Source organism: Somniosus microcephalus, chromosome 23 (genome assembly GCF_052327205.1).
Source record: "Somniosus microcephalus isolate GS21.2 chromosome 23, FLI_Smic_1.0, whole genome shotgun sequence".
Classification (NCBI taxonomy): domain Eukaryota; kingdom Metazoa; phylum Chordata; class Chondrichthyes; order Squaliformes; family Somniosidae; genus Somniosus; species Somniosus microcephalus.
The window spans coordinates 65,396,353-65,422,980 of record NC_141009.1 but is presented as its reverse complement, the minus strand read 5'-3'; the positions used below and the strand labels follow the sequence as shown (position 1 = coordinate 65,422,980).

General features: G+C 48.7%; 1 pseudogene across 1 annotated transcript in view; it reads right to left on the bottom strand.

Annotated features, from left to right (window-relative positions):
* The window catches only part of LOC147101924 (zona pellucida sperm-binding protein 4-like), a 72,505-nt pseudogene extending 46,166 nt beyond the window's left edge, over positions 1-26,339 (bottom strand). The window contains exons 1-6 of the transcript XR_015073317.1: positions 26,322-26,339; positions 26,157-26,211; positions 25,885-26,074; positions 25,491-25,638; positions 25,261-25,333; positions 24,528-24,638 (exon numbers count right to left, since the gene is read on the bottom strand). The product of XR_015073317.1 is annotated as a zona pellucida sperm-binding protein 4-like (transcript). The remainder of the gene's footprint in view (positions 1-24,527; positions 24,639-25,260; positions 25,334-25,490; positions 25,639-25,884; positions 26,075-26,156; positions 26,212-26,321) is intronic.
* Between the last annotated feature and the right edge of the window lie 289 nt (positions 26,340-26,628).

Sequence of the window (26,628 nt, the reverse complement as noted above, 5' to 3'; positions counted from 1 at the left end):
AGTGGTATTGGAAGCTGACGAACCAACCAATGACAATGAGCCAGAATTAACTCCGCCGCAAGAACAGGATACTCGAGGAAGGCGCTATCCAGTCAGGATCAGTAAGCCTCCTCAAAGACTGAACTTATAAATGATTATTTCAGTTGATGTATATAGTACAGAGAAAATTTTAATTGTAATTAGTTATTATTTAGTTGTTAAATGAATGTTATGTACTGTTTATCTAAAAGGGGAGGAATTGTTGTGTATGTACCTTTAAGAGAAGAACTGATTCTATACTGCAGTACCGGCAGTGACCACCCCTGTATATAAAGCCATAGAAGGCTTCTGTATTTCAGTCTTGAGGTCCCCTCTGTTCAGTAAATACCTGTTTTATTGTTCTGCAGTCCGAGTATTATTGATACCCGGACACTACAAAGACCTGGTCAAGGGCGTCCTTCAAGGGCATCTGTAGTCTCAGGATGTGACATTCAGCAGCCTTCCACCAACCTTGCTGCAGCCGCTGCGGCCCCATGATGGAGGAGCAGTCGGGTGGGAAGGGGGCAAGTGGCCAAGGGAAGGAGACCACCCTCGAAGGGCAAAAGGTAGGAGGTCTGACAAAATGTTGGGAATGTTTTTATTAAAGGCTGAGGTTTGTGTAATGACTTTTGTTTAGTGTTTTGGCCATTATCTCCAGGTTGTGAGAACCAGTTATGTTAATTAATGATTTGATGTGTTTGTTTCTATTACTTTGTACTGACTAAATGAAACACAGAGTTTGTAAAATATTAAAGTTGTTATATTCAAAATGTACATGTTTGGCCGTTGGAATCATTGCTGCCTCTTCTTCCTCTTCTTCCTCCTCTTCCTCCTCCTCCTCCTCTGCTGGTGCACCAAGGCCTGGTGGCATTGGCTGGGTCCTGAGGATTGCCAGGTTTTGAAGAATGCAGCAAACAACTATGAAGAGGGAGACTCGCTCAGGCGAGTATTGCAGGGCTCCTCCTGAGTGGTCCAGACAGCGGAATCATTGCTTGAGGATGCCGATCATCTGCTCAATGATGTTCCTGGTGGCGAAATGGCTCTCATTGTACCACAGCTCAGTAGGGGTGTTCATTTGGGGGCTGACAAATTATATTGTTCACAAAATAAAACAAGGAAAGGAACTGTTTTAATTACAGTCAGTAACCAGACAGTATTTGTAGGAAAGCAAATCTTCTGGCCCCATACCATAGAGATTAGTAGGGATTTCTGTTTAAAATGCCTGGGCTCTGCACCATGTTTACTATCATGCTGGGCCATATATATATATACTAGCTGGAGTGCCCGGTGGTGCCGAGGGTTTTTTGAGGGCATGTTGTTATGAAAAAAGTACAAATAATTTTTATCTATATATAAATGAGTTTGTCTGTCTGTCTGTGTGGGAGACTGGGGGGAAGAGAGAGAGAGAGACGGGGGAGCGAGAGAGAGAGAGAGACTGGGGGAAGAGAGAGAGAGAGAGACGGGGGAGAGAGAGAAAGACTGGGGAGAGAGAGAGAGAGACGGGGGAGCGAGAGGGAGACTGGGGGGAGAAGAGAGTGATGGGGGGAAGAGAGAGAGAGAGTCTGGGGGGAGAAGAGAGAGACGGGGGGAGAGAGAAAGAGGGAAGGAGAGAGAGAGGAAAGGGGTGGGGGAAGGGGTGTTGGGGGGAAAGGTGGTGTGTGGGGGGGAAGGGGGGGTGTGGGGGTAAGGGGGAGTGTGGGGGAAAGGAGGGATGTGGGGGAGCGTGGGGGAAAGGGGGGGTGGGGGGTAAGGGGGTGGGGGGAAAGGGGGAGCGTGGGGGAAAGGGGGGATGTGGGGTAAGGGGGTGGGGGGAGAGGGGAGCGGGGGGTTGGGGGGAATGGGGGATTGGGGGAAAAGAGGGGGTGGGGGGGGGAAAGGGGGGTGTGGGGCCTTGGTTACCCGGAGCCCTGCTCGCTTTCGGTCGGGCTATCGGGACGCGCGGTTTACGCCGCAGGGAAGGCTGTGCGTGGCGGCTCCCGCTCCGGACCGTCGCAACGGCTTGCCTGCGGCCTAGCCGAGGGGGGGAAAGCCCGAGTCCCCGGCCCGCGGCCGCAAACTGAACCGAACCCCAAGACCGGGCCGAGGGGGGGATAGCGCGAGTCCCCGGCGCGCGGCCGCAAATGGAGCCGAGCCCCGGGGCCGGGCCAAGGGGGGGGAAGCCCGAGTCCCCGGCGCGCGGTCACAAACGGAGCCGAGCCCCGGGACCGGGCCGAGGGGGGGATAGCACGAGTCCCCGGCGCGCAGCCGCAAATGGAGCCAAGCCCCGGGACCGGGCCGAGGGGGTGGAAAGCCCGAGTCCCCGGCGCGCGGTCACAAATGGAGCCGAGCCCCGGGACCGGGCCGAGGTGGGGAAAGCCCACGATTCAAAAAAGGTGGTAGAGAAAAAGCGGGGAATTACAAACCGGTAAGCCTGACATAAGTACTGCGGAAAATGCTAGAATCTATTATAAAAGATGTAATAGCAGAGCACTTGGTAAGCAGTGACAGGATCAGACAAAGTCAACATGGATTTACAAAATGTAAATCATGCTTGACTAATCGACTGGAATTTTTTGAGGATGTAACTGGTAAAATAGATAAGGGAGAAGCAGTGGATGTGGTGTATTTGGACTTTCAGAAGGCTTTCGATAAGGTCTCACATAAGAGATTAGCATGCAAAATTAAGGCACATGGGATTGGGGCAAGGTACTGACTTGGATAGAGAACTGGTTGGCAGACAGGAAGCAAAGAGTTGGAATAAACGGGTCTTTTTCCAAGTAGCAGGCAGTGACTAGTGGGGTACCGCAGGGATTGGTCCTTGGACCCCAACTATTCACAATATATATTAATGATCTGGACGAGGGAACTAGATGTAATATCTCCAAGTTTGCAGATGACACAAAGCTGGGTGGGCTTGTGTGCTGTGAGGAGGATGCCGAGAAACTCCAGTCTGATTTGGACAGGTTGGGTGATTGGGCAGATGCAGTATAATGTGGATAAATGCGAGGTTATTGGTGGCAAAAACAGGAAGGCAGATTATTATCTGAACGGCAATAGATTGGGAGAAGGGGAAGTGCAACGAGACCTGGGTGTCCTTGTGCACCAGTCGCTGAAGGTAAGCATGCAGGTGCAGCAGGCGGTTAAGAAGGCAAATGGTATGTTGGCCTTCGTAGCGAGAGGGTTCGAGTACAGGAACAAGGATGTCTTGCTGCAGTTGTATAGGGCCTTGGTGAGACCACACCTTGAGTATTGTGTGCAGTTTTGGTCGCCTTCTCTGAGGAAGGATGTTCTGGCCATGGAGGGAGTGCAGCGAAGATTTCCCAGACTGATACCTGGGATGGCAGGAATGACGTATGAGGAGAGATTGGGTCGATTAGGCTTACACTCACTGGAGTTTAGAAGAATGAGAGGGGATCTCATTGAAACTTATAAAATTCTAACAGGACGAGACAGACTAGAGGCAGGAAGGATGTTCCCGATGGCCGGGGAGTCCAGAACCAGGGGTCACAGTCTAAGGATAAGAGGTAAGCCATTTAGGACTGAGATGAGGAGGAATTTCTTCACCCAGAGAGTGGTGAACCTGTGGAATTCTCTACCACAGAAGGCAGTTGAGGCCAATTCATAAGAACATAAGAACATAAGAAATAGGAGCAGGAGTAGGCCAATCGGCCCCTCGAGCCTGCTCCACCATTCAATAAGATCATGGCTGATCTGATCCTAACCTCAAATCTTCTATCACTCTGCATCCACCCGAACCCATGTGATCTCCCGGGAGAGGCGAAAAACCAGATCATTAAATATATTCAAGAAGGAGTTAGATATATTTCTTAAGGCTAAAGGGATCAAGGGATACGGGGAGAAGGCAGGGACAGGGTACTGAATTTGGATGATCAGCCATGATCTCATTGAATGGTGGAGCAGGCTCGAGGGGCCGAATGGCCTCCACTTACTCCTATCTTCTATGTTTCTATGTTTCTATGAAGGAGGGTGTGTCTTATGAAGAAAGGTTGAGCAGGTTGGGCCTATACTCATTGGAGTTTAGAAGAATGAGAGGGTATCTTATTGAAACATAGGATTCTGAAGGGGCTTGACAGAGTAGATGCAGAGAGGATGTTTCCCCTCGTGGGGGAATCTAGAACTCGGGGGCATAATTTCAGAATAAGGGGGCACCCTTTTAAACCGGAAATGAGGAGGAATTTCTTCTCAGAGGGCCGTGAATCTTTGGAATTCTCTTCCCCAGAGAGCTGTGGAGGCTGGGTCATTGAATATATTTAAGGTGGAGATCGACAGATTTTTGAACGATAAGGGAGTCGAGCGTTATGGGGAGTCGGCAGGGAAGTGGAGTTGAGGCCAAGATCAGATCAGTTATGATCTTATTGGGCTCGAGGGGCCAAATGACCTACTCCAGCTCCTACATCTTATGTTCCTATGTTCTGATGAGCCCACCTATCCACTGTATTCCCTTGGTGCGTTTCTAATAACTCTGAATCCCATTTGTTGATAAGAACCTGTCTAGTTCCTTCTTGAAACCCATTCAGGTTTCTTGTTCCATTATCCCGTGCTTTTAAAATCATCTAGCTGTTTGATTTAGGTGCCTGCATGGCCCAGTGGTAGCACGTACTCTAAGCTGACACTTCAGTGCCATACTGAGGGAGTGTGGCACTGTCGGAGGTGCCGTCTTTCGGATGAGACGATAAAACGAGGCTCCATCTATCCTCTCAGGTGGACTTAAAAGATCCCATGGCCAGTATTTTGAAGAAGGGTAGGGGAGTTCTCCTGGGCCAACATTTATCCCTCAACCAACATCACTAAAAAAAACAGATTATCTGGTCATTATTTCATCGATATTTGTGGGAGCTTGCTGTGCGCAAATTGGCTGCTGCGTTTCCTACATTGCAGCAGCGATTACACTTTAAGGAAGTGCTTCATTGGCTGAAAAGTGATTTGGGATGTCCTGATGTTGTGAAAGGTCTATCAATGCAAGTTCTTGATGCACTACTGAGAAATTGGAACGTGTAAATCAGAATTGCCTTGTGCTATTGTTTACCTGGTATCAACATTGGAAAGTTGGTCTTTGCTAAATTCAGCACCAACCTTTCAGTCGGTCCTTTATCCTTCAACATTGTCCTTGTAATGACCAGACCCTAAACTATTCACCCATTTTTGATGGCAGCACATGGATTGGATCTCACGGTGCAATATCCTCACTGTTTTAAAAAAAATCAATTTGTTTGTGTTTCTAGGCGACACGTGTGGTGAGCATGTTTGTCTATCAAGCTCCAATAGCTCACGTTTGCAAATCGAAGACAATGGGGTAATTAAACCAAGTAATTTAATGTCGGGAGCCGGATAAGAAACAAAGAGAATAAATATCAGGATTATCATCCAGGGTCATTTCTCACCTTGAAGAAGGAGCTGGCTTGATATCTGTTGTGAGAGCGGATTGAAGGTTATCTTCAGCAGCTGTCCAGTGAAGGTGCAGTGTTAATTGTGTCCATTGCTTCTTTCTTAGTATTACTATTTGGCATCTCATTCTACTCTCTAAAGTGCCTCGGGGCACTAACCATGTGAACAGTGTGTTATACACCCAGGTTACCTGGGGAGAATCCTGGCGCTAAACCGGTGAGGCAGTTCCCAAAATAGTCATTCTCAATGTCAATTGAAAATGAAAGTTCTTTAAACTTCCGGGGAGCGAAGGGTTAACACTGTGCTGATTGGTTGTGAGTTCTAACACCTGTGATTGAAAGAAGATCCAGTTGTTTCTTGGCAAGCCGTGTGGTAATGAGTTTGGGAGTTAAGTACTTCCAAAATAAAGCCTATTGTATCACAAGTTAATTACTGTGCCATTAATGTGCAGCCATTCTGTTTGTTAAAGTGTTATTTAGACCCACTTGTGCCTCAGTGGTCAGTGATTATTCAACAGGTTTCACATTCTGCACGTGTGTGTCTTGGTGCCAGCCACAATTATCAACGCATGCTATTTTATTTTGTCATCATGGTATATAAATCGCATGAGTCACACAACACGGGTCGCCATCTCTGATTGGACATATTCCTGGTGCTTTTATCATGTGACCTGCTGGATCCAACCGCCTTTTTCCCCCGTTTCCAATATTTTTATAAATGAATGAAAGTGGTCAAAGAAAATGGGAAAAAAATCATTTGCTTTAATGCCCTGTTGACTTTTATCCCAGGTTTGCTCACAGCTGCAATTGGGAATGGTAGCACAGTGGTTATATTACCAGTACTAGCAATCCAGGGACAGACTTAGATTAAACAATCTGTGAGACATGAGTTAAAATCCCACCACATGGCAGCTGGGGAATTTAAATTCAGTCACTTAAATAAATCTGGAATAAAAAGCTACCATCAGTAATGATGACATGAAACTATTGGATTGCACTAAAATCCCACCTTGTTCACTAATGTCCTTTAGGGAAGGAAATCTGCTGTCCTTACCCGGTCTGGCCTATATGTGACTCCAGACCCACAGCAATGGGGTTGACTCTTTAACTGCCCTCTGAAATGGCCAAGCAAGTCGCTCAGTTGTACCAAACCGCTCCTGTGGGAGCACCTTCACCTCACGGACTGCAGCGGTTCAAGGCGGCGGCTCACCACCACCTTCGCAAGGGCAATTAGGGATGGGCAATAAATGCTGGCCTTGCCAGCGAAGTCCACATCCCATGAATGAATAAAAAAAATCCAGGAGATTAAATTCCTGGAGACTCCGGGACATCCTGCAGAGTTGGAAACCCAACACACGACTCTGCCTCTCAGTACATGCCAAGTGTTGTCTTGTTTCCCCCACTCAATTCTTCACCCCCAGCCCCTCCCCACTCGTATTTGTTTTTGTACCAATTCAATACTTTGTTGTTTAATTGTGTTTGGAGGAGTTCCTTGACGTGGCCTGAGACTTTGAAACTGCCATTGGTGTTTTAGTGACTGAATAAGCCCAATCCAGGTTTTACTGACTGGGGGATTTGACAATTTAGTTACTGGAACTTTGGGGATCACATGACAGAATTCCACCAACTTATAATTCCATCCACTGTAACTTTCAGAAGGAAATTGGGTAAATGCTTGAAAAGGAAAAATTTGCTGGGCTACGGGGAAAGAGCGGGAGAGTGGGGCTAATTGGATAGTGCATTCAAAGAGCTGGCAGAGGCACGATGGGCCGAATGGCCTCCTTCTGTGCTGTATGATCTTGACCAGTCCCTGAGAGGACATTACCAGTTACAGCGAGAATTAGTGGTTAGTTTAGATTGTCATCTGTTGGGGGTTGGAGAGCAATTGGCAGAGATTTTTCCTGAATTGGCCATGTTTCTTTGTCTGTTTCCAGAGATAGCGTAACTGGTAGGTGGGACGGCAGCATGTGAGGTCATACTGTCTACTGGATGGGGTGAGCTTAATGGGCCTGATAGTCTTCATCTACTTTTGTATGTCTTTTTGTATGTGCAGACTGGGGAATCAATCTGGGTCCAGCCTAGTGTGTGGCTCAAAGAGTTCACCCAGTCAGTAACTGAGCCCAGGGACAATCAGAACTCATCTCTTCCCCTTTCTGTTCCCTTCAATGATCCATGCACAAATCAGGAGACACACAACAGTAAGTTTGTTCATTTTCAACCCACGTTTATTTTCAGATGTTAAACTTCTCACATTTCAGTTGTTGAAACATGACTTGTAATATACGAAATATCACGCACAGGAAATGACTCTCTGGTCCATCCAGCCTTGTCCATCGCAATATATAGACCCCCCACCATGTGATCTCCTGGGAGAGGCGAAAATCCAGACATAAAAACCCAGGCCAATTTGGGAAAAAAATCTGGGAAATTCCTCTCCGACCCCCTTAGGCGATCGAAACTAGTCCAGGAGATCATTATGGCCCAAATATTCTAAGACAATTGCTTTCTCACTTCAACTCTGCTAACATCAATTGAACACAGTCCCCAGGAGCCTGGTCTTCAGCAATCTCCAGTCTAGTTCTGTAGCAGCAGTCACAAACCCAATATTCAGCGATGATGAGAAACTGGTTGGCAGGTTGTCTAGAGTTCCCACTTCTGTCGTTCCAGGTTGAACGAAAACTGTCCCCAATCTTTTCTTTAAAGTGTTAACTGTGACACCCTTTAATTTGCTGGGAACATCCGTTCCTAAACATTGACAGGCCGAATTGGGGGTGGAATGTGGATCTAATTACCGGGATGCATCGGCACAATCTGCCTGGGGAAAATCTCTTAAGGCGTGACCTTCCCTGTTAAGACATTTTGTTAAGACGTCCTAACTTTGACGGACAAACCCAATTGTTTTTCCCCTCCCTCCCCGACTCCCGTGCAGTGTTAACTTTTAGCACACCCCAGAACCCAGTTTGTTGACACCCAAAGACAACCCAGAACGAGGACAAGACATACCAACACTCCCCACTAGACCCAAGAGACAACCAGGTGGGTGGCAAATGCCGCGTCACTTGAAGAATGAAGAGGAGCTTACAAGGGAGCAGCTGACACGGGAACAGCTGACAAGGGAGCTGTGATCTTCATTCAGGCATTCTGCACACACTGCTGGCGACTAACCAAGTAGTACTGAGGACGAGGAAGGTGGAGGTACTTGTATGGGAACAGAGGCATAAATGACCAGGACAGACACAATAAAGTGAGCATTACCCATGAGTGCCGCACTGCTGGTATACCCTAATCTGACGGGCATTCCATCTCAACTGCCAGGCCATCAATCAGAAGCTGGCAGGATCCAAATCCAGATCCTGACGGTTCAGCTTACTGTTTGGATCTGGCGCTGGCACCCGTGAATAACACCCACTTTGATCTATTTGTCCTGGGAGCCGGAGAATCTGTTCACTTGCAGGTACGGTCCGCCCTTCTCACCCTGAGTACCAGTTGGACAATGTCCAGCAGTGTGTGGAGAATGTCAGAATGAAAAATTCCCTAAAAAAGGTAGGGTCCTCTATACTCTAAAAATGACTTGGATTTCTCCCGTGGGCTCCTGAAATCAAAGTGTGTATTCAACACCCGGGTGTCCCTGAAGCACGGTTTGTGAGGTAACTAAAGGGTTAACCAGAACCACCAGCTGCTGCAATTTCCTGGAGCATCCTGGAGATCAGGCAACCCTGAGCAACAGAATCCAGAAACAAAAGCACGAAAGACTGCCGGGCCTCCGCCCCGACAGCCTGAGGTCCTCCAGCAGATTGGTGATTATCCGGTGATGCGAGCAAGTCGATCGACCTGGTAAACCCCCCAAGTCCTGAAGATGTTCTGGACTACCTCAGTGTGGATCATCCACTAGTTAGGGTGGACTACAGAGCAGCTGAGTGTGCCGACTGTTGTGTTGTCCTCCCCGTGCCAAATGTGGCAGCAAGAGTGTCACCCCGTCGTTCAAGCTCCAATGGGAAGCAATGCATCATCTTGACAGAGGGACCCAGGAAGGAGAGTCCCCACCCTGTTTGTTGACTTACCAGACCCTTGTCATATTGTCTGTCTGCAGACACACTGACTTACCCTGCACCGAGTCTGAAAGTGGAGATGCCCTATTATATCGTTCACACCCCGAGCCTGTTGAAATGCCAAGTGAAATCACTGGCCGAGAAGACCATTCATCCTGTGGATACATTACTGGCAGAGCGATGGCCATCCAGAAAGCTCAACTGGAGAAATATCCCCAACAGTTGAGCCTTCTGGATGACGATCACTCGCTCTCACTCGCCCTGCATTCCAGGTCCTAATCTGGAATGACGGACTAGCAAGATACAAAGGACATCGTGCTCCGGATAAAGCCTTGAATCGGCTGGTGGAGGTGAATGGATTGGTGGTGGTGAGTGGAAGGGGCCTATAGATGGGGTGGGCTAAGCTACAAAGTGAGCATTGCCCCCCCCCCCACCCTTGTGTGTCAATTTGGGAATGCCTGAAGGTTCTGCTACAGCAGATCCTCCACTTGCTCGCCAAAGAAGCCCTCGGCACCAATGGGCATCTGCAGAACCTGAAGGATCCCCAAGGTGTGAGGACAAACTAAGTGGCGATGCAAGATCCACTGGACGATAGATCCTGCTCCTACATTGAGAGCACCCACACAGTCTGCTGCTGCAGCAGATGCTCTCTGAAGGTGGTCCTCTCTGGCAGGGATTGCTCCCTCAACTCACCTGCTGGTCAGTGAAGCCAGCCCCAGTGGATTTGATGGCAGGGAATTTGGGATATGCGCCAAACCCTGCAGGAAGGTCCGCCAGACCCACATGTCCCACCATTTGGATTCTGGTGGGTGGAACAGGACTAGTTTCCTGGGCAGTTCCCTTCCTTCTGAGGCTTTCACGACTGAAGTTCGCCAGCTGTACCAGCGAACCTTAAGTTGTGAGGCAGAGTGGCGGGGCTGTCTACCTTGGCCATAACTGGGGCGCGCCTATCAAGTCCGCCCAAACCGCCTTGGAAATTGGGAGGGGGAATACAACAAAGGTCGATGCCTGAGGCCTTTGCAAGACCCCAGGTAAAGACTCAACCCACACAAGTGATGGGACTTCCGGAACTCACAGTTTCAGACTCGAAGTCACCCTTGTTTTGAATACATGGAAGAACCTCAACGCACGGAAGCTGTGGTTCCCAGTTTGGTTTCTGGAGCGCACGCACCCTCCCTGGGAGTGCCTCTCGAGTGTCATAGGGAGCGGCTGAAGGTGGGTCCACAGTGGTGGGTGGGAGCCACAGATCTATAAATAGAGATCTGCAGCTGCACTCACCAAAGTGGACATCACCCGCAGCATAGGTGACCCTGTGTAGGGTCGAGTCCACCGAGGGTGGTGCCCCCAAATGAGCTGGCGCCAACTGGAGACCAATGTCCCGGGGCTGCGTTGGTGTCACCAGGGGGGACGGATGCCTCTGGTGAAGGACACACCAACAGTAGCTGGTGGCGCTTGGGGGAACCAGCCTGATTCTGGCACCAGTAGGCACGGACACCTCCGAACCAGCTGGTGCCAGAGGAGGACTCTTCCTCTATCCTGGGAGGCCTCAGTACAAGTGGTACCGGGGTTTCACCCGATGTTGACTGGGATGGATTGGCTTTAACCAGCTCATCCCATTCCACGCCATCGAGGCAACAACCGGAGCGTCCACCCTTGAGACTTTCCTGTTCAGTCCCAACTTGGACCACCGGTCGACATCAGACGGAGATGACTTTATGGACTGGGCCCTATCCAGTGCCAGTGCAGTTAACCCCGAGCAATGCCGAACTGAGCCTGGAGTTGGAGCAGGGTTGATGCTTGATGCCGATGCGGGGTCCTTTGGGCTGGACGTGAAGGTCCAGCCCAGGGGAGAACTAGGGAGGAGGGAGAGGGGCGTGGGAATTTTTTTTAAATGGGAAAGAAAGGTGCCAGAAGGGAAAGAGTTGGTGTAACACCATCTCCAATCATTGGCTGCGCATTTAAATGGATCTGTTATTGCCCGTCATATAAAGAAATTAAAAGATGTACAGTTGATACTAAAGAAATGAATGGCACACAGAGGGATGGGCGTGAGGGGTATTTCAGTGTTGCTGTTTCCTCCTTTGTGGTATCTCTGCTGGCATTGATGTGATTTTGGTCAGGATGTGTGATCCAGTTGTCTTTGTGGTTTTGTTACTCACAACTTTAGTCTGTTGGTAGTTTGATGAAACCGTCCATTTCCTCTCACTCATCCTGACACCAACCGTGTACCTGTGGCAGAAGAAGAAATGACAAAAATCGCTGGATTGCAACAAGGACAATGACAGGCATTTTATCGCTCCCGTCGTATAGTAAACCATATAACCTGTAAAAGGATTTATCAAATTCCCTTTAAAAAGTCAACACCTGGGCCAGCGTCGAGCTGTGTGGGCAGGTACCAAGCTCGGTCAAGGCAGCTCCAGTGGCATTACTGCCCAGGAGTACATTCTTTGAGCCTTAACCCTGAGCGCTCAGTGCTGGTGAACACGTTGAGAAACTGATTATTCAGTTGTTAACTCTCCCTGTCAGCCTCTCTTATTTAGAGCCGTTCATTCAACACCAATCAACGGTTTCAAGAGGGACGCTCTTGACTTTTTAAATGGTCGGGCTGAGCTGTCCCACAGACTATCCCCGTGTCCAGGACAGGTTGATCAGAACAACCAGCATGTACTGACCTGGTTTCAGTTTCCAGGATTTGAGCCTTTATATCTGCACGGATTTTGCTGTAACTCACTCTGACTTTCACGGGGAATGATACAAGTTGGAACTACAGCTCCAAACACAGTTAGTCACAGTCAGTAAATAGTTGTCTACATTTACAGAGCAGGGAGTGAGCATTAAACTCCAGGACTGGGAGGAGTCGGTCAGTGAGGAGCTGAGTCAAGTGGGGCTCAGTAACCATCAGTAACCAGGCTCCGGGACCCAGACTACCGATGAGCAACGCTAAGGAAGAACTACCAATAACAAACTGAACTATTCCACCCGACTGTGCATCAATATTACTGTTCATATTACTCATTATGACTTTCACTAATAATACAAGATAAACAGGTTAAGACATAGAAACATAGAAGATAGGAGCAGGAGTAGGCCATTCAGCCCCTCGAGCCTGCTCCGCCATTTAATGAGATCATGGCTGATCATCCAAATTCAGTACCCTGTCCCTGCTTTCTCCCCATATCCCTTGATCCCTTTAGCTTTAAGAAATATATCTAACTCCTTCTTGAATATATTTAATGAATTGGCCTCAACTGCCTTTTGTGGTAGAGAATTCCACAGGTTCACCACTCTCTGGGTGAAGAAATTCCTCCTTATCTCTGTCCTAAATGGCCTACCCCTTATCTTTAGACTGTGACCCATGGTTCTGGACTCCCCTGCCATTGGGAACATCCTTCCTGCATCTAGTCTGTCTCGTCCTGTTAGAATTTTATAAGTTTCAATGAGATCCCCTATCATTCTTCTATACTCCAGTGAGTATAAGCCCAATCGACCCAATCTCTCCTCATACGTCATTCCTGCCATCCCAGGTATCAGTCTGGTGAATCTTCACTGAACTCCCTCCATGGCAAGAACATCCTTCCTCAGATAAGGCGACCAAAACTGCACACAATACTCAAGGTGTGGTCTCACCAAGGCCCTGTACAACTGCAGCAAGTCATCCTTGTTCCTGCACTCGAATCCTCTCTCATTCTTCTAAACTCCAGCGAATATAAGCCCAATCTCTCCTCATACATCCATTCCCGCCATCCCAGAAAGACAAGCCTTTCAAAGTTCACGAACTTCTGTCCACGCTGCTGGTTGATGTTGCTTCAATTGTTCGTGTTGTCTTCATAAAGCAAAGCTGTTCAGATGTTCGAGCCGACTGCATCTCCCTTTCCTTTACTTAAACTGGGTTGTTTCGCCTCCTGCCTCACATTTATTTAGCTTACAAAGCTATTGTGCTGTTTCATCTCAGTGTGATGTGCAGTGTGAGGGTGAGGCCTACTCTGTGATGTCACGGTTTGACCTGTCCAATTAAAGCGGCCTCACCTTGACACCATATTTGGTAAAAACCTTTGTGCTTTATTTAAGTTACACTGACTTGTTTCGCTAGAAAGCAATAACAGGTTTCCATGTGGTTACGACCCAGAGCACAGTGTGCTTAGGCGATGGGCAGTGATGGGATTGTTTGCCTTCTACCAATTATGTTTAGTAATTGCATACATTTAAAGCAACAGGAGTAGGCCATTCAGCCCCTTGAGCCTGCTCCAGCATTCAATTAGAGCATGGCTGCTCTGCATCTCAAATCCGTTTACCTGTCTTTGTTCGATATCCCTTGATTAACTTAGGAGCAGGAGTAGGCCATTTAGCCCCTCGAGCCTGCTCCGCCATTCAATAAGATCATGGCTGATCTAATCTTGGCCTTAACTCCACTTCCCTGCCCGCACCCCATAACCCTCAGAGGTTGCAGATTCCTCTGAGGAGTCTGGAATCTCAGGCTCTTCCTCCTGCACAGTGGGGACGGGGGCTCTTGATGGTCCTGTGGGGGAGTAATGGAAAGAGTTAGAGATGTGATGCCAAGGTTACATGCACATTGCATTTTGCAGATGATCATAAGTCCATATGATGTAGCTTCAGAATCATTATCAGCGACTCATGCAATGCCAATGAGAGAGATGGAAAACTATTCTGTCACCAGCTTGCGGGGATGCACCTGTCTGTCCTTCCCCAACTTCCACCTCTGTATCATCCCCGACAACCTCCAGGACGGCTTCCTCCCATGTGGGTGAGCTGCGCTAATGAGGGTGGTCCTCATCCTGTCCTGGCTCGCTCTCTCCTGTTGTGAGCTCTCTTTTCCTGCAATGAGGGAGACAAGTGGAGGTTGAGTGAGAATGAGGGAGTGAGTGTAGAGATTGCATAGCATTGATACTTAGAAGGAGACAAAGATGGAGTGAGGTTGCAAGACCAAGGGCCCTCCCTGTGTGTACTGGAAGCAGTGATGACCTTTGCACTAAAAGATAATATTGGAGGAGGCTCCTTATGGGGCAAGAATTTAAACAATCTCAATTTTGCTGATCATTGACTTGATGCAACATCTAAGGCAGATTAGCAGAGACTGACTGATAAGGTGTTTGCGGAGAGTATGGATTACCGATTCACAAAAAGACAAAGATGATGTAATTTGGGAAGCATCAGGAAGATGGTGAGATTACAATTGGAGGGGGAGGGGTTGAACAGGTGGAAAAGGTTGTACACCTTGGAGGGTTAGTGTCAGAGAATGGGAGTTCTCACAACCCTGTGAGATATCTGCGCTCCTCTAATTCTGGCGCACACTCGGAGGGCGAACTCCAAAAAATCGTCAAAACCTTCAGCGAAACGTACGAGAGTGTGCGCCTTACACTAAACATCCATAAGATAAAGGTCCTCTACCAACCTGCCCCCGCCACACAGTACTGCTCCCCGATTATCAAAATCCATGACGAGGCTTTGGACAACGTGGACCACTTTCCATACCTCGGGCGCCTACTGTCAACAAGGGCAGACGTCGATGACAAAGTCCAACACCGTCTTCAGTGTGCCAGTGCAGCCTTCAGTCACCTGAGGAAGAGATTGTTTGAAGACCAGGACCTCAACCCCAGCACCAAGATCATGGTCTACAGAGCAGTAGTGATACCCGTCCTGCTGTATGCCTCAGAGACATGGCCCATGTAGAGCAGGCACCTCAAAGCACTGGAGAGGTACCACCAATGCTGCCTCCGCATGATCCTGCAAATCCATTGGCAGGATAGGCGCACCAACGTTAGTATTCTCACTCAGTCGAACTTCCCCAGCATCGAAGCTTTGACCACGCTCGATCAACTCCGATGGACGGGCCACATTGTCTGCAATTCCGATACGAGACTCCCAAAGCAAGCGCACTTCTCGGAGCTCCGACATGACAAGCAAGAGAGCCCCAGGGAGGCAGAGGAAACATAGAAACATAGAAAAATAGGAGCAGGAGTAGGCCATTCGGCCCTTCGAGCCTGCTCCACCATTCAATATGATCATGGCTGATTCTCTATCTCAATGCCATATTCCCGCTCTCTTCCCATACCCCTTGATGCCTTTTGTGTCTAGAAATCTATCTATCTCCTTCTTAAATATATTCAGTGATTTGGCCTCCTTAGCCTTCTGTGGTGGAGAATTCCACACGTTCACCACCCTCTGAGTGAAGAAAGAGAAACACTTCAAGGACACCCTCAAAGCCTTCTTGAGAAAGTGCATCATCCCCACCGACACTTGGGAATTCCTGGCCCAAGACCGCACAAAGTGGAGGAGAAGGCACCGAACACCTCGCGTCTCTTCGCTGGGAGCAAGCGGAAGCCAAGCACAAACAGCGGAAGGAGCGCACGTCAACACAAGAACCCCACCCACCTGCCTCTTCAACCACCATCTGCCCCACCTGTGACAGAGACTGTAGGTCCCGCATTGGACTCATCAGTCACCTGAGAACTCATTATTAGTGCGGAAGCAAGTCATCCTCGGTTCCGAGGGACTGCTTGAGAAGAAGAGAAGTGAGATATCTGCACTCATCTAAATCTGACCTCTTGCACATCCCCGATTTTATTCCTTCCACCATTGCTGGCCGTGCTTTCAGCTGTCCGGGCCCTAAGCTCTGGAATTCCCTCCCTAAACCTCTCCCATCATCGCTGGTTCGGACACATTGACACGGGGCTCTCACGGTACCGCAGCAGGCCAGCATTCTGTGCTCCAGCAGATTGCTCCGGATGCTGAAGTGCTGCCCCATGGGAGTGCCAGTGTGTTGGTCAAGCAGGGAGGTGCTGTCCTCGCTCAGGATGACAGCATTCCTGCTCCCACCACTGGCACTTCCCCATTGCACTTGCCACCAGCTGTAGCCCAGACTGCTGCTGCCTATGCAGAGTTGGTGCAGTCTGCAGCCGAGCCCCCCAGGCCCAGAGCTGGTCGAGGCCGTCCTTCAAGGGCATCTGAAGTCTCAGGGTCTGACAAGCAGCAGCCTTCCACCAGCGTGCTGCAGCCACTGGGGCCCCATTCTGGAGGAGCAGTAGGGTGGGAAGGGGGCAAGTGGCCAAGGGAAGGAGATCACCCTCGAAGGGCAAACAGTAGGAGGCCTGACAAATTGTTAGTAATGTTTTTATTAAAGGCTGAGGTTCATGTAATTACTTTTGTTTAGTGTTTTGGCCATTACCTCCAGGTTGCGAGAACCAGTTATGTTAATTAATGATGTGTTGTGTTTGTTTCTATTAGTTTGTCATGAATAAATGACACAGTTTGTAAAACAAAAAGTTGTTGTATTCAAAATGTACATAGAGTCATAGAGTCATAGAGTAATACAGCACAGATAGAGGCCCTTCGGCCCATCGTGTCCATGCCGGCCATCAAGCCCTGTCTAATCTAATCCCATATTCCAGCATTTGGCCCGTAGCCTTGTATGCTATGGCATTTCAAATGCTCATCCAAATGCTTCTTAAATGTTGTGAGGGTTTCTGCCTCCACAACCCTTTCAGGCAGTGAGTTCCAGACTCCAACCACCCTCTGGGTGAAAAAGTTCTTTCTCAAATCCCCTCTAAACCTCCCTCCCTTTACCTTGAATCTATGCCCCCTAGTTATTGACCCCTCTACTAAGGGGAAAAGCTCCTCAGCATCCATCCTATCTATGCCCCTCACAATTTTGTACACCTCAATCATGTCCCCCCTCAGCCTCCTCTGCTCCAAGGAAAACAAACCCAATCTGCCCAGTCTCTCTTCATAGCTGAAGCGCTCCAGCCCTGGTAACATCCTGGTGAACCTCCTCTGCACCCTCTCTAACGCGATCACATCTTTCCTGTAGTGTGGCGACCAGAACTGCACACAGTATTCCAGCTGTGGCCTAACCAGTGTTTTATACAGCTCCATCATAACCTCCTTGCTCTTATATTCTATGCCTCGGCTAATGAAGGCAATTATCCCATATGCCTTTTTTACCACCTTATCCACCTGTTCCGCCGCCTTCAGGGATCTGTGTACCTGCACACCCAGATCCCTCTGACCCTCCGTCTTGCCTAGGGTCTTACCATTCATTGTGTATTCCCTTGCCTTGTTAGACCCCCCAAAGTGCATCACCTCGCACTTTTCCGGGTTAAATTCCATTTGCCACTGTTCCGCCCATCTGACCAACCCATCTATATCGTTCTGCAGACTGAGGCTACCCTCCTCGCTATTTACCACCCTACCAATTTTAGTATCATCCGCGAATTTACTGATCATACCCTTTACATTCATATCCAAGTCATTAATGTAGACCACAAACAGCAAGGGACCCAGCACCGATCCCTGTGGTACCCCACTGGCCACAGGTTTCCAGTCACAAAAACAACCTTCGACCATCACCCTCTGCCTTCTGCCACTAAGCCAGTTTTGTATCCAATGTGCCAAGGCACCCTGGATTCCATGGGCTCTTACCTTCTTGACCAGTCTCCTGTGCGGGACTTTATCGAAGGCCTTACTGAAATCCATGTATACCACATCCACTGCGTTACCCTCATCCACACACCTAGTCACCCCCTCAAAAAATTCAATCAAATTAGTCAGACATGATCTTCCCTTGACAAAGCCATGTTGACTATCCCTGATTAATCCTTGCCTCTCCAAGTGGAGACAAATTTTGTCCCTCAGGATTTTTTCCAGTAATTTTCCTACCACTGATGTTAGGCTCACTGGCCTGTAGTTCCCCGGTTTTTCCCTACTACCCTTCTTGAATAATGGTACTACATTAGCGGTTCTCCAGTCCTCTGGCACATCCCCTGTGGCCAGAGAGGTCCTGAATATATGTGTTAGAGCCCCCGCAATCTCCTCCTTTGCCTCACACAGCAGCCTGGGGTACATTTCATCGGGGCCTGGGGATTTATCCATTTTTAGGCCAGCCAAAACCGCCAATACCTCCTCCCTCTCGATGTTAATATGTTCGAGCATATCACAGTCCCCCCGCCCTATTTCTATGTCTACATCGTCCTTCTCCATAGTGAAAACAGATGCAAAAAATTCATTTAGAACCCCTCCTACATCTTCCGGCTCCACACACAGATTGCCACTTTTGTCCCTAATGGGCCCTATTTTTTCCCTAGTTATCCTTTTACCCTTAATATACTTATAAAACATCTTCGGATTTTCCTTTATTTTGCTCGCCAGTGTTATTTCATGGCCCCTCCTTGATCTCCTAATTTCTTTTTTAAGTATCCCCCTGCACTTTTTGTACTCCTCTAGGGCTTCCTCCGTCTTTAGCCTTTTGTATCTACCAAAAGCCCTCCTTTTTTTCCTAATCCATTCCCGTATATCCCCTGACATCCACGGTTCCCTGTGGTTTTTGGAACCACTCTTGACCTTTATGGAGATCATGTTGCCCTTGTATGATCTCAATCTCCCTTCTGAAAGCCTCCCATTGCTCCGATGCGGATTTTCCTACAAGTAGCTGATCCCAGTCCATTTTGGCCAGATCCTGCCTTATCCTATTAAAATCGGCCTTCCCCCAATTTAGAACCTTTATTTCCGGCCCATCCCTGTCCTTTTCCATGACCACCTTAAATCTTACCATATTATGGTCACTATCACCAAAGTGCTCACCTACTAGCACTTTTTCCACTTGGCCGGCCACATTCCCTAGAATTAGGTCCAGTACCGCCCCCTCTCTTGTAGGACTTTCTACATGCTGGCTCAAAAAGCTCTCCTGGATGCACTTTAAGAATTCTACACCCTCTGAGCCTTTCACACTTTGACTATCCCAGTTAATATTGGGGAAGTTGAAATCCCCCATTATTATTACCCTATTATTTGCACATTTCTCTGAGATTTGCCTACATATCTGTTCCTCTATCTCCCCCTGACTGTTTGGAGGCCTATAGTACACTCCCAGCAAAGTGCTTGCCCCCTTTTTGTTTTTAAGCTCCACCCATATGGCCTCATTAGAGGACCCAGCTAATATATCATCCCTCCTTACCGCAGTAATTGACTCCTTAATTAATATTGCGACACCCCCTCCTCTTATACCTCCCCCTCTGTCTCGCCTGAAGATTCTGTACCCCGGAATATTGAGCTGCCAGTCTTGCCCCTCCCTCAACCATGTCTCAGTGATAGCAACAATATCATACTCCCATGTGTTTATCAACACCTTCAGTTCATCCACCTTATTTGCAAGGCTCCTTGCATTAAAATAGATGCCATCCAGCCTTGCCCTTATATATTTGCCCTGCCTACCAAGCTGACTTGTTTTTTCCTCCATAATTGGCAGCACATCCCCCCCTACTTCAGCTCCCCCCTGTATCCCATCCCCCTGCCAAGTTAGTTTAAACCCCCCCCGACAGTGCTAGCAAACCTCCCCGCAAGGATATTTGTCCCGCTCTGGTTCAGGTGCAACCCGTCCGACTTGTACAAGTCCCACCTTTCCCAGAAGCAGGCCCAGTGATCCAGGAAAGTAAAACCCTCCCCCCTACACCAACTCTTTAGCCACGCATTCATCTGCTCTATCCTCCCATTCCTATACTTACTAGCACATGTTTGGCCTTTGGAATCATTGCTGCCTTGGGCAGCTATAGGGATTGCGGGTTGCTTTTGATCATGTTGTTCTCTATGCCAGAAACCATTTCCTGAGTAGGGGCCTAGCGGCGTCTTGTTATCAGCCGTTGATGGACGGCCCTTGCAGTTTCAACATTGTTGCTGATCATCCTCCTCTTCCGGTGGTGCACCAATCCCTGGTGGCATTGGCTGGGTCCTGAGGATTGCCAGGTTATGAAGAATGCAGCAAACAACTATGAAGAGGGAGACTTGCTCAGGCGAGTACTGCAGGGCTCCTCCCGAGTTGTCCAGACAGCAGAACCGTTGCTTGAGGACGCCGATCGTCTGCTCAATGATGTTCCTGGTGGCGAGATGGCTCTCATTGTACCACAGCTCAGTACGGGTGTTGGGGTAATGGAGCGATGTCATGAGGCAGGTGCAGAGTGGATAATCCTGGTCTCCGCAGAGCCAACCACCTTGCTGTTGCACTGCCTGGAAAAGCTCTGGCACACCACTCTGGTGCAGGATAGAAGCATCGTGGCTGCCAGGATAGCAGTCATTGACAGCAAGTATCAGCTGTCTGTAGTCACACACACCAACTGAACATTAAGCAGTAGAACCCATTGCGGTTTCAGAAAACCTCTGCATTCTTCTGCGGTGCCCGCAGTGCCACATGCGTGCAGTCAATGGCGCCCTGCACCGCCCACTATCCTTGCAAAGCACGTTCATGGTGTGGCACCCCACTAGTTAGTTTGCCAATTGGCAAATGACCCATTTATCCTGACCCTTTTCTGTTAGCCAATCCTCTATCCATACTAAAGTATTACCCTCAACACTGAGCTCTTATCTTGTGCAGTAACCTTTTATGTGGCACCTTATTGAATGACTTTTGGAAATCCAAATACACTACATCTACTGGATCCCCTTGATCCAGCCTGTTCGTTACATACTCAAAGAATTCTTATACATTTGTCAAACACGATTTTCCTTTCTTAAAACAGAACATAATAGTAGCAGGAGCAGGCCATTTGGCCCATCGAGCCTGCTCTGCCATTCAATAAGATCATGGCTGATCTTCTACCTCATCTCCACTTTCCAGCACTATCCCCATATCCCTTCGTCAAAAATCCAGCTATCTCGTTTTGAATACACTCACCGACTGAGCCTCAACAGGCCACTGTGGTGGAGAATGCCAAAGATTCACCGCCCTCTGAGTGAAGACATTTCTCCTCCTCACTCCTAAATAGCCAACCCCTTATTCTGAGACAGTGACCACTGGTTCTAGACTCCCCAGCCAGGGGAAACATCATCCCTGCATCTAGCCTGTCAATCTAAGAATTTCATATGTTTCAATGAGATCACCTCATTCTTCTAAACTCTAGGGAATATAGTCTACTCAATCTCCTCATATGACCAACCCCCAGCCCAGGAACCAGTCCGGTGAACCTTCGTTGCACTCCCTCTATAGCAAGTATATCCTTCCTTAGGAAAGGAGACCAAAACTGTACACAATACTCTAGCTGTGGTCTCACCAGGGCCCTATATAATTGCAGTAAGCCATCTTTACTCTTATATTCAAATCCTCTTGTAATAAAGGCCAACATACCATTTGCTTTCCTAATTGCTTGCTGTTCCTGCATGTTAACTTTCAGTGATTTGTTTAAAAAGGACACCCAGGTCCCTCTGAACACCAACATTTCCCCAATCTCTCACCATTTAAAAAATGCTCTGCTTTTCTATTTTTCCCCGACCAAAGTGGTTAACTTCACATTTCTCTACATTATATTCCATTTGCCATGTTCTCACCCACTCACTTAGCCTGTCTATATCCCCTCAACTTCAATTCCCACCGAGCTTTAGATCTGCAAACTTGGATATATTATATTTGGTCGCCTCATCCAAATCATTGATGTAGATTGTGAATGGCTGAGGCCCAAGCACTGATCCCTGCGGTACCCCACTAGTTATAGCCTGCCAGCCCAAGAATGACACATTTAGTCCTACTGTTTTGTGTTAACCAATCCTCAATCCATGCTAGTATACTACCCCCAATCCCAAGGACCCTAATTATGTTTAATAACCTTGTGTGGCACTTTATCAAATGTCTGCTGAAAAACCAAATGCACCACATCCACAGATTCCCCCTTAACTGTGCTGCTAGTTACAAACTCACAAATCTCCAACAGATTTGTCAAACACGATTTCCCTTTCGCTAATCTGTTGACTCTGCACAATCCTGTTATTTTCTAAGGGGCATGTTGAGTTCAATGAAGAGGGACCAAGGACCAAGGCAGCTGAATTACATTCTAACTTTGTATTTGACACTAACAGGATTCTTGCTCGACCACATTTACTGACCCATGGAGCTGCTCTCCACTCCTTCCATGTATTGAAGATGCAATGCGTCACCTTTCCCTACATTGAACCCAATGTGCCACTGACCCATGATCCTGGACAATCCATGGCCCAGAACACACTACCCACAGTCCCAGTTTGGGGGGCTTGGATTGCAATTTTTCAATCTGCATCATTGCCGTGGGTCTTGCAGAAGCCCCACAGTCCCCACTATGGATCTACCAGCACCTGTCAGTAGGTGAAACATGGGCCCTGCCCCATTACCACTAACCATGGGCCACAGTGGCTTTGGTTCCGTAACCATCATCTTTCCCATAATTCAGGTCACATCTTGAAACTAGATCAATGAAAAGCAGAGCATTTCTTTCATCAATACTCCTGTCAGAGTTCTGTGCAGCAGCTCAAGCACCACCTGGCTTTGGGAAATCTCTGCTGACTGATCATTGTTAACTCTGGATTCTCCAAAGTCAAAGAATTCTCCAAAGTCAAACTCAAAGTATCCTGTATTGTCTAAACTAGTTTCTCAGCAACTGAAACTAGACTAGCCACTTGATAATGACCTACCTTATCCTATTTATTCCCTCAATCCCAGACTTCCTGTAGAGGTTGTCCCCACAATAAAAGTTCCTTCAGACACCAGTGATTCTGAGGAAAGCCTCTTGTGCAGGAGTTCCACACCGCAATGTGGCCATCACACCCCACATTGAGTGGGGTGACTGGATTAGCGCTTCCTACAGTTCCAGATCAGTAAGGATAAGATAGGCCACGACGTCTCCACCCTCAATTGATGTGCTAATACTCCCCCTACTGCTTTATTGAATTGACTGGAGTTTTGATCGATACTGGAACTGGATTCCAAACCGATGCTGGAAGGTTGTTCACAGCAGCTGTTGAACACCAGGAGTGAGCTTGCCACTACTGGTCTAGCGAGGCCCAAAACAACCCAACTAGTGGTTTAATAAAAGCAGGAAATGCTGGAAATACTCAGGTCAGGCAGCCTCTGTGGAGAGAAACAGAGTTAATGTTTCAGGTCGATGACCCTTCATGGGAATGGGTAAAAGTTAGTGATGTAACAAAGTTTAAGCAAGTACAGGGGCAGGGAAAGGTGTGTGATAGATCAAGACAGCCAGGCTGGTGCAATGGGCAGACAGATGAAATTTAACAAACGTGCAAAGTGAAACATTTAGTGGGAAGAACGAGGACAGGCAATATAAACTAAAGGGTACAATCCTAAAGTGAACAGAGAGACCTGGGAGTACGTGTGCACAAATCATTGAAGGCAGCAGGGCAGGTTGACAAAGCAATTAAAAAAGCATATGGGATACTGGGCTTTACAAGCAGTGGCATGGAGTACAAAATCAAGGAAGTTATGATGAACCTTTATAAAACATCGGTTGGCCTCAACTGGAGTATTGTGTCAATTCTGGGCACCGCTCTTTAGGAATGATGTGACGGCCCTAGGAGAGGGTGCATGGTTCCAGGGATGAGGGATGTCAGTTACATGGATGACTAGATAAGCTGGGGTTCTTAATGCAGAGAAGTTTCAGAGAGCAGATTTGAGAGGTTTTCAAAAGCATGAGGTGTCTAGACAGTAGATAGAGGGGAACTGTGGCCATTGGCAGAACGGGCCAGAACCAGAGGACACAGATTGAAGGTTAGTTGTAAAAGAACCAAAAGGGGACATGAAGAAAAACCATTTTGTTTTTTTACTCGGAGTGGTTAATAACTGGAATGCACTGCCCGAAAGGTTGGTGGAGGCGGATTAAATCGTGGCTTTCAAAAGGGAACTGGATAAGCAACAAATAAAAAAAATTGCAGGGCTACAGGGAAAGGGCCGAGGAGTGGGACTAGCTGAAGTGCTCTTGCAAACAGCAGGCACGGGCTCAAGGGTGACAGCACAGGAGGCCATTCTCTGATTCTCTGAATACAAGACCAGGGTTCATGTATAACAGGAGTTTATTGTCCAACAGACACATTTACATTTCCATGGAGCTGCACTCGGAGCCCACCCTGCGGCGATGGTCCATTTTCCACATGGCAACAGTCCCAACCAACAGGGCCACGGAGAGCAGAGCTACCCCAACCGCTGCTCCAGGAAGAACACGGGAGGGGGAATCAGCAGCAGCATCTGTGGGGAGAAGGGAGGGTTAGATAGGCACCAGTTACTCCATCACTAGACAGTAGCAGGGACCTCCTTTACCTTTCTCTTCCTGGTGGATCCCAGCACCCACTCTCTCATCTTCCAGGAAAATGATGGCTCCATCAGAGGTCACCAAGGACCCAGCCCGGTCATCGGCACTTCTTCGCCTCTCTGGGGGAGACAAGAGACAAGAGGTCAAGGTAGGCAATTCAATGTGCAGCTGTCTGAAGCCCTGAATCAGGTGTACAATCCGATGGCCCAATGCAAAAACCCTCGGGCAGTGAGTACCGGAGAGATTGGACTGCTGTTAAACACTGTTCCCTCACTGTCAGACTAAGATTCACTCCTGATTCTCAGAAGGACCCGCATCAACCCAGCAAAGTTTGCAGTCGTTGACGGGTCCAATGGCCAGGCTGGTCTCCTGGGGAAAGAGACCCGTTTTAAGCACTAGTTTGACGAGCGGTTACACTGGACATACACACATTGCCCAGGTCTCCCCGCCCCCAGATATCGGTTCAGTTCCACCCTGGAACTCCTGGTGACAGCAGGATGCTGATCAATGTTCAAGGCCAGAGGTGGATTCCATTCAGAACCAGTGCAAGATGTGCTCAGAGCCCCGGTGCCAGATTGCTATTCTGCTGTAGACGAACTGGGATAGAGTTGAGCGGGCAGATTGAGGACACTGCTCCTGTGCCCAGTGTTGGGCCCTTGCTGAGTGAGCCCAGTGTCCAGATGCCCCACACCCACACCTCCCCATCAAGGTTCAGTTTCTAGTCAGATCCCAGCTACTTACTGGGGCTGCAGGGAGCCGTGCAGTTCTCTCGGGTGGAAGGGAAGCAAACCTCAGCACTGCAGTGGAAGTGAACCTGGAAAGACAGTGCGGTCTGGTCAGTGCCACAGCTCCCAGTCAAGAGATTCATGCTTCTACAGTCAAAGGGTCAACAGGGGCCTCCTCACTGTGAGCAAGACCCAGGGAACAAGTTCAACCAAGAGAGCCAGAGAGAAAGACTGAAGGAAACTCACCTCCCCGCTCAGAGCCCGGCCCGAAACTCGGTCCCAGAAAGCGAAAGTGCTGACTACAAACCGATTCTGGTGAGTTGGGAACGGCGAATGGGAAGCGGCGTCTGCCGGGAGGAGGCGGGTTTTGTAATTGTCTCCAGTAAAGGTGCACCTGGAACAGAGAAAGAGCGGGCTATATGGAGAGGACACCTGGAACTCCCAACTGCAGAGTTACAGCGGCACAGAGTCAAAGCAAAGTCCCGAGATTAGACTAGATAAAGAAACCAGTCCATTCAAGTCACCAATCGTCAACCTGGAGCTCAGATTGGTTTGATTATTGGCCGTTCTTTCACCCAGTCCATGTCTCCCCCCTCCCCAATCACCAGCCTGCCCCAAGGTCCCTCACTCGCTGCCTTACCTGCCCACCAGGAGGTCCCATCGGAGCCCCGAATGCGGCTCGGGGGTGGGGGTCGCCCAGCAGTCATTGAGCACCAGCACAAGGGACGGATCGTTCCGGTTCAGGACTCGAACCTCCACAAACACGGGGTCCCGGAGCACACTCAGGATCGGGTAGTCACTGGCCACGTACCAGCTCCGGTAGCCACCATCTGCAAAGAGAAAGATGAAGGACGGCCACTATTTGGAGAGAGAGCCTGAAGTTGGACACTAACCATCAGCAGCACTCGCTACCTCTCGCTATTCTCAGCTCCAGAACCAGGATCCCGGCCTCAGTGGCAGAGAAAGGCTGTAAACTCGGGGCTTCACCTGCAGTTCAGACTCCTGGCTCCCCTTGTAACTGCACTGGACATGTAGCCTGCAAGAGAACGGACACGGCTGGAGAATTCAGCTCCTCACCTTCTCTACCCGCTTCATGTGCTCCCAGTCTCACCTGAAGGGGCTGTCCCGGGTCACCGATCCCAAAGCTCCATCCAAGATCTCAAACTAACCCAACACATCCGTTTCATAGACGGCGTTCACCCCGTCCAGCTACAAGAGACAGAAGACCATCATTACAGAGGACCAGGAGTAGACCGATTGCAGGGAAATTGAGCAAGTCTGCCATTGCCTTATCACATGTAGTGTCTTTCAGGGCCCCCATTGCCCTTTAGACCCACTCTTTCCCACCCGACTGACAGCCATTGATGGGGCTCCCAGCCCACAA